The sequence below is a fragment of the Ovis aries genome, chromosome 3 (assembly GCF_016772045.2).
Source record: "Ovis aries strain OAR_USU_Benz2616 breed Rambouillet chromosome 3, ARS-UI_Ramb_v3.0, whole genome shotgun sequence".
Classification (NCBI taxonomy): Eukaryota; Metazoa; Chordata; class Mammalia; order Artiodactyla; family Bovidae; genus Ovis; species Ovis aries.
Window position 1 is genome coordinate 188,525,619 of NC_056056.1, and position 8,877 is coordinate 188,534,495.

Consider the following 8,877-nt stretch of genomic DNA (forward strand, 5'->3'; position numbering starts at 1 on the left):
AGATTCAATTTGTTAGCAAGACTTTTTCTAATGATGAGAAACCACAAGGTTGCAACAGATGAATAGCGTCCTTCTGAGATAATTTAAGAATAATAATAACTAGACAGTGCGGCCTAAGTGATGGTTTAACGTTCCTTCCAGTTATGTTAATCTTTGGTAAATCTGAATTGTATTTAATGTGTAGAGGGCAGAAAATGGATATCATGTCTTGTTTAATTTTTTAAAAAATTTATTTATTTTTTAACTGAAGGATAATTGCTTTACAGAATTTTGTTGGTTTCTGTCAAACCTCAACATGATTCAGCCATAGTGGATACTGTATTTTGTTGAATTTTCTCACATAATATTTTATTACAAGTTTTTCCTCCTGAAAATCACTACACTCCTTGTAGAAATATTGGAAAATACAGAAACTATAAAGAGAAGAAAACAAAACACGTATAATGTCACCACAGTTGACATCAGGCACTATATTTTAATCTTAACACTCTCTTTTAATCTGAATATGTTAACCAACATTAGCTGGTTACTACCTGTCCGTATAAAGATTCACTGAAAAATATAGCAAATAGAAAACTAAGCAACTACCACAATCTTACCTTGCATGCTGTTAACATCAGAAACAGTCCCATATCTTGTCAATAAGTTTTGGGAGGTTTATGAGTGACTTATCACCATTTCAGTAGAATCCAGGTTAAACATTATGTTGCCTGTTGAAGTCTGGCTAGTTCTGGAGAATTTGCCAAAAACTAAATGTTCTATGCCTGAATATCAGTCGCTAGGAAAATGCAGTACAGTCTTTGAGCCCATACTTTCAGGTAACTCAAATGTATTTACCAATTTGGGCAGCTCAGAAAGGGATAAATCTGATAAATGCATCAATGATGAGCTATCCTTAGAATAAGATCGAGTTCTCATAATCACATCAGATGGTGAGTCTTCTTCTAATTGGTTGTTGGTAAAACAAGCTGTTTGCCACTGCCAAACAGCTGAGTCAAATGTACTGTCCCATGCAAATTTTGTATTTACATTCATGCTAAGAGGCAAAAATGTCTCTGCAGGAGTGGAGAATGAATGATTCTTCTGAGAAACTTCAGGAGTCTCAGACACATGTCTATGAAGATGCTTCTGTCCCAGCTGGCTTGACCAGAGCAACTACCTAAACTCAAGGGGAAGATGGGAGGCTGCCCTTGCTGATGCTGAAGCTATCAGGAGGATATTAGGTGACTGGACAAAGCTTTTCGGGTAGACTGGGTCAAAGCCACTCCATTTGCAGAGCAATGTTGTCATTGAAGATAGTCCCTCAGAAGGTGAGTCTTTATCCGACATTACTTCCTCTGAGACAGAGGACCCAGGAGAATGAGACTACTGGGATGAAGCAAACGGGGCTCTTGAATACCAAGCTTGACTAACTGACTCTTCAGTTCAGTTCAGTTCAGTCGTTCAGTCGTGTCCGACTCTTTGTGACCCCATGAATCGCAGCACGCCAGGCCTCCCTGTCCATCACCATCCCCCGGAGTTCACTCAGACTCACGTCCATCGAGTCCGTGATGCCATCCAGCCATCTCATCCTCTGTCGTCCCCTTCTCCTCCTGCCCCCAATCCCTCCCAGCATCATATGCCAGCAAATTTGGAAAACTCAGCAGTGGCCACAGGACTGGAAAAGGTCAGTTTTCATTCCAATCCCAAAGAAAGGCAATGCCAAAGAATGCTCAAACTATTGAACCATTGCACTCATCTCACATGCTAGTAAAGTAATGCTCAAAATTTTCCAAGCCAGGCTTCAGCAATCCGTGAACCGTGAACTTCCTGATGTTCAAGCTGGTTTTAGAAAAGGCAGAGGAACCAGAGATTAAATTGCCAACATCCGCTGGATCATGGAAAAAGCAAGAGAGTTCCAGAAAAACATCTATTTCTGCTTTATTGACTATGCCAAAGCCTTTGACTGTATGGATCACAATAAACTGGAAAATTCTGTAAGAGATGGGAATACCAGACCACCTGACCTGCCTCTTGAGAAATCTGTATGCAGGTCAGGAAGCAGCAGTTAGAACTGGACATGGAACAACAGACTGGTTCCAAATAGAAAAAGGAGCATGTCAAGGCTGTATATTGTCACCCTGCTTATTTAACTGACTCTTAGACAATGTCAAATAAAACAGGATGCCTTTGTCTTTTTGTCCTATGGATCAAGCTGTGCCCCTTTATTCCCTACTCTGTTGAGTCTAGTTTTCCTAATAACATTGATATGGTAGTTCTACTCTGAAGGAAGTCAAAATCTGTGAATGAAGTAGCTGTTGATACCATAGAAGGAATGACCTCAGGCAAAGCAAAAGAATATTCAAGATTTATTGTCAAGAAGAATTCTCTTTAATGAATTCTGTGTTGCTACTGTATGCAGCAGCCTTGTTGTCTTTGCATACCTTGGGGTACCTGGAATAAAGTCAGGGTCAAGGATAGGAGTGATCTGTCTTAAGTGATCAAATAAGCCAGAAAATGATGAGGCCTCATCTTTAGGGGCCTTCCCAGGTGGCGAAGTGGTAAAGAATTCGCCTGCCAATGCAGGAGATGCGAGAGATGTGGGTTGGATCCCTGGGTCATGAAGATCCCCTGGAGGAGGAAATAGCAACCTGCTCCAGTATTCTTGCCTGGAAAATCCCATGAAGAGAGGAGACTGGCGGGCTAGAGTCCACAGGGTCGCAAAGAGTCGGGCATGAGTATGTGACTGAGCAGGCACAGACACATCTTTAGGAATCCAACACGTCACTAAGGTAGATAATGAAACAGAGAAGGGTTTGTTTGGTTTTCTTGTTATCTCATTTGGCCCCATCGTTGTCACTGGGACAGCCCTTAACTGTCTGGGTCTTCTCTGAGGTTTTTGAGGTGATCTCCAACCTGCAATCTTATATCCTAAAATCTGGGCAGGACACTTAGAGGAAGCATGCTGTTGAAAAACCTGCATTAGTTCTGGCAGTGTTGTAGAAACCTCATGGTCCATAGGCCAGTGGAATCGTACAAAGGGACCTTGTAAAGGAATGACGTACCTGGGATCTGCAGCCAACACTGGAAGGTTCCAAAGGTGCTTGTTTATCTTGCTTCTGAAGGAGTTCATAGTCACTCATGATGGATCCAAGTGGAAATAGTCTGCCAGTGTGTGCACCAAAAAGGGACGGTTTCCAACACCAAGAATTTCGGCAGCTGCTTTAACAGTGACTTCAGCTACGTTGGTAGAAAACTTTTAGCCTCCTTGGACCCTAACACTGAAAATTTAAAAGAACACACAGAGTGGATTGTTGCCTTAACAACCCATTACTTTTATGTGGGCCTTCAGAGTGTATTTAGAATGATATGGGCTTCCCAGGTGGTGCTAATGGTAAAGAACCTGCCTGCCAAAGCAGGAGACCCGGGTTTGATCCCTGGGTCTGAACGATTCCCTGGAGGAGTGTATATAATATTCTCACATGGTTTATTGCTACGTCCAATAACTAGGAGAGGATGGAGGACAATTATTATAATCCCTAATATATAGTTGAGGCTTCCCTCATAGCTCAGTTGGTAAAGAATCTGCCTGCAGTGCAGAAGACCTGGGTTCGATTCCTGGGTTGGGAAGATGCCCTGGAGAAGGAAATGGCAACCCACTCCAGTATTCTTGTCTGGAAAATCCCATGGATAGAGCCTGGCAGGCTACAGTCCATGGGGTCACAAGAATTGGACACGACTTAGTGACTAAATGACCAATTTATAGTTGAAGAAACAGATTACAAGAGCTAAGTGAAATGTCCAAAGGAACAGAGTAAGTACCTGATCCAAACCCAGGTGTTTGATGACTTCAAGTCAGAAGATAAGAATTTCAGTGGGAAAGTCATTTTGGAGTTTGAAAGTTTTGAGTTATTTAACTGATCTGAGTTTCAGTTTCTTCAAACAGAAAATGGGTATAGTAATTTCTCTTTCAGAGATTTTTTTTTTTTTTGAATGTGGACCATTTTTAAAGCGTTCACTGGATTTGTTACAATACTGTCTCTGTTTTGTGTTTTGCATTTTCATCCTCAAGGCATGTGGGATCTTAGTCCCTGACCAAGGATCGAACCCGCACCCACTGCAGGGGAAGGCAAAGTCTTTACCACTGACCACCAGGAAAGTCCCAGATATTTTGAATATGAACTGACATAGGACACTTCGTGAGTCGCCTGGCACAAAAAAAGCCTTTCACTCTACTGCACCTGTCCTGTTCCTTGCTGTGCCTTCTCTTTTCCGGTGACCTGTCCTATCCTTCCCATCCCTGAGCTCTGCCCTGTGTCCTTCCTTTCATCTACCTCATGTCCTTTCCTTCCTTGCATCCCTCCTTTCCTTTCACCCTCCTGTATCCCTCTTCTCCATGCACCTTCCTTTTGCTTTGCTCTCTTATACTTCTTCATCTCACCTCTTTTTCATCTAAATGAATGGGAGATCTCCTCTTAAATGGAAGTATTGACTTGTAGTTCCCGCAATTACTAAATACACTCTTTTAAGTAACAGACCCTGATTTGACCTCAGTCCAGAGCTGGGGTCGTGAGGCTAGTGTCTCTAGGAGGTCCTGGCTTTACTGAATGAAATGCCAAGTAATAATCCTCACAGATCCAGAGAGGATCTGAGCATCATATAGCCCTGGTTTACTGTTGAAATGAATAGGCATGATAAACCCAAAATTATAAAAAAAAATTTTTTTTAGGCCTTTTAAGACAAGGAAAATAGATTTTATTTCCAGGGTGAAGTGATTAGATTCTGTTCTGAAGGCTTCTGTTTCTTCCCTTCATATCTAAGACCTTCAAATGTGCCAGGGAGCCCACAAGACTTTTCAAGATCCAGGGTTTGCTAACTTCTCCAGCCTCATCTCCCGCCACTGGCCAACTCACCCTGTGTTCCAGCGATGCCAAATTTTGTGTGGTTTCCCACACGTATCATTCTGCGTAATGCTTTTGTAACCATCAAAGAGGTCCTTCTTTGAGACTATAATGCCTCCTTTTCTAACTAGCTAACTTTAACTTTAAAATCCATCATAGACATGATCTCATCCAAAAAGTTTTGCCAACATCCTACCCTCAGCTGGGTTAAGCTACTAATTTAGCCTCTATAACTTTTTTTTTTTAACTGAAGTACAGTTGATTTACAATGTTGTGTTAGTTTCAGATGTACAGTAATGTGAGTGTTTATATATTATATATACAAATACATATGTGTTCTTTTTCATATTCCTGTCCATTATAGGTTATTGAAAGATACTGAATATAATTCCCTGTGCTCTATAGTAGAACCTTGTTTATTATCTACTTTATATATATGGTGTGTATTTGCTAATCCCAAACTCCTAATTTATCCCTCCTTCTCCCCTTCATTAACCGTAACTTTGTCTTCTATGTTTTTGTTGTGTAAATAAGTTCATTTGTATTATTTTTTTGATTCCACATACAAATGGTATCGTGTGATATTTGTCTTTCTCTGTCTGACATTTCACTTAGTATGATCTTCTCTAGGTCCGTCAGTGTCGTTGCAAATTAGCCTCTACATATTTCATATGGTTCTGTTATTGCATTCGTTACACTATATTACAGTTTCTTTATTACATTCCTACATACCCTACTGCACTATTAGACTGAGTTCTTTGACAACAATTTATTCCTATTATCTCCTGCTCCCGGCTTCTTCGGGATGTGGCAAATAGTAAGCACTCACTAAATTCTTAATGAATGAATGAGTAGATAAATGAGCAAAACAATATGCCATGGTACATGCAAAGACACCTTATAAACTGTGAGTAATACACGAACACAATAAAAGAGTCAGAAGGCACAAAAATGAAAATCATATAAAATATACAATGTTCCTTTTTACCCCTTCATTCTTGTTGCCCAGTCTCCCAGTTTTCCTCCCTTACTGTTACTATAATATTCTGATGTCTTCTATGCCTACAAGGCATACGTGTATTCAGGTTGCTGCCTTTTGAAAGAGAAAAGGAGGATTGTTCTCGGTTAGTGTGTGGTCCATGAGTGTAAAATAAAATGGTGTGAGAAATAAAAACTTAGTTCCCAAGAGTTCACTTATTTGGAGAGTTTGTCTTCCAATTCAAGGAGTTATCATAATAAGCTTTGCTCTAAGAGCCTGTTTATTAGCAACATTGTGAACTGTGTCTACTTCCTTTTGTGGTGGTCTTCTATTCCTTACTCTTTCTCTAGGGCAAGGTTTTACTTCGTCATATCCTGTCTTTGCTCTTGACTAAACTCATAGGCTGAGCATCTCACACAGCTGTCCTGGTACTTTTTAAAATGAGGACACTCACCCACTTGGAGACGAAATCAAGCTTGTTTCCTTTACGTCATCTGTCCAGCACATGAAGGGTAGAGGTGATGGAGGCTGTTCGCGTTTGCTGGAAACAGAAATCCCCAGACACCAGCGCCGTGATTTGGAAATCTCTTCCTTCATCTTCTAAAGGCAGTCCTTGCAAGGTCTTGATAGAAGGGTTATATTCTAGCCATCTTGGCAGTCTAACATTATGAACCAGTGTGACCTGTTAAGTTACATGTGAAATAAAGAACTTGCCTTTAGGAAGACGTTTTACGTTTGTTTGCTTGCTCTGTTCCTGTGACAGAGTACTGAAACAGGAGGTAAAGATCTCTGCTGAGATAGAAACGTCAGTTTAATCATAAACCAGTATTTTTAAACCCTGAAAATAGACATTCTTTCATCTCAGGCTCGTAAAGTCCTTATGAAAAACAAACTTTGAGTAGAAATCATAGAACAAACACTAAACTTTATTAAACTACTTGGATAAGTATTATAGTAAAAAGAAAATTACCAAAACCTAGCAGCTATTTAATGATTGACAATTAAGACTTGTGTCTAAAAATGTTATATTCTATTAAATTCAAATACTGAATTGTTTTTCTTCTTGAACTAAGTTCCTTACAGGAAAATTTCTTTATGAGCCTTTTAAAATAACTTCATTTCTTGGTTAGTGCTCTGAGACACCTACATATAAATTATTACACGGACAACTTGAAAAGCTCGAAACATTTATTTTTTAATTTTTAAAATTTTTGTTCCTTGTGTTATACAGTAGGTCCTTGTTGGTTATCCATTTTAAATATAGCAGTGTGCACATCTATATATCCCAAACTCCCTAGCTTTCTCTTCCCCGCTATTTTCCCCCTTGGGAACCATAAGTTCATTCTCTAAGTCTGTGAGTCTATTTCTGTTTTGTACCATTTCTTTTTAGATTCTGCATATAAGGGACATTATACAATGTTTCTGCTTCTCTGTCTGACTTACTTCACTCAGTATGACAATCTAGGTCCCTCCGTGTTGCTGTAAGTGGCACAATTTCATTCTTTTTAATGATCCCTGTTTGTTTTTAATAACTGCAAGAACACAGTGCTGAACAGATGGTTAAAGATACTTAAATGCTTACCTGAAACTAGTTTATTTCCCCTTGGAAAGCATATGGAAGAATTGGATAATAGAAAAATTTTCCAGTGATAGCACCTGTGTCTGGCTTGCTATGAAGAGTTTGGATCTCGTCACATGAATAGTGAGTTGTCACAGCCAGCACATTCTCAGAGACAGATGTTAGCACCAGCCCCAGATGTGATATGGTTGAAACTCTTCTGATCCAATTCAGGGACAACAAAGGGGTGCGGCGAGGTAGGCTCCTCTGTGTTTCTTACTGGTATCCATGGCTCACTTGGGTAACTGGATATCACATTACTGAACCTCAAACTGCCTAAAGATAAAAGCAACAACATTTAAGCTCAGCCCATTAGCATTTCTAACTTATGTTCAGAGCAATATTTAAGGGCCAGAAGCCTTTTGCTTTCACATATCATTTGTATCAACTAACAGAGAATGGAAGATTCCCACTGTTTCAAAACATCACTGCTCCATGGTGACAGTACAGTGAGAGAGAGGGAGGCCACTGATGCATTTTGACAGAGTCAGGCTTGTGTGGCTTCCTTCAGTGATTTCCATCTAGCTCTACCTAGAGTTAATATGGGGCTCACAAAAGGATGTTGATGTAATAATACAATAAAAAACAAATACAAAACAGCAACAAAAAGCCTTCTGCAAAGAAACAGACTTATCCCATTTTCATCTGTGCCCCCATAATAGAGGTCAGAGGGTTTTAGGCATCCCTGTCCCTCATTTTCATCATAACGACCTCCCTTTGGGAAAATTTCCTCCACCTATTTCGTGACCAAATAATGTAGTGACCCATCACAGTCACCCACCTCTCTGGCCAGGCAGGTGAGCAAATAACTATGGGTTGGTCAGTCAAAATCCTCAGTGCCTCTTGCTGTTGGGAAAGACCAGGTTTAGGGAGGAGACCGAGGCTCGACTTTTACTGCGTTCTGGGGTTTTATATGGACATGCTGGGACATAAAATCTCTCCCTTCCCTCTCAGCTTGGTTGAATGTTAACCTGCGGTTTCTTATCACTGTTCCTTCCTCTCCCCACTCCGCTTCTCTCAACGCCTCTGGTTTCTGGAAATTATAGAACAGCTCAGTCACGCACAGGCACTCTGAAAAAACCCACAGTGCGAGCTACGCTTTGCTCCTTTTCAACTCCCAATGGACTGGTGCTGTCTCCAGCATGTCTTCTTCAGGTTGAGCGCAATGTTACGCTTAACCGGTAGAGGGCGCTGGAGAGACGCTGCAGGAAGAAGGAGGCGTCTGGTTTCCGGGCGCTGTTAACGCTTTTGCCGGTTCCTGCTGAAGGACTCAGCAAGACTGTGTGTGAAAGAGGATATCCAGTGCGCTCCTTACTCGCCACACAGTGTCCCTTGGTGACCTGGCAGCCCGGCCCAGGCCCAGCTGGCCGCTAACCGTGACTCTCCCGCCTGGACGCTGG

At 41.0% G+C, this 8,877-nt stretch overlaps 1 long non-coding RNA gene across 1 annotated transcript; it reads right to left on the minus strand.

Moving 5' to 3' along the window:
* Positions 1-211: 211 nt before the first annotated feature.
* LOC132659473 (uncharacterized) lies at positions 212-6,610 on the minus strand. The gene is made up of 2 exons (XR_009599981.1): positions 6,314-6,610; positions 212-3,260 (listed from the first exon to the last, which is right to left on the minus strand). It is a non-coding gene; the product is annotated as an uncharacterized LOC132659473 (long non-coding RNA).
* Positions 6,611-8,877: the final 2,267 nt, after the last annotated feature.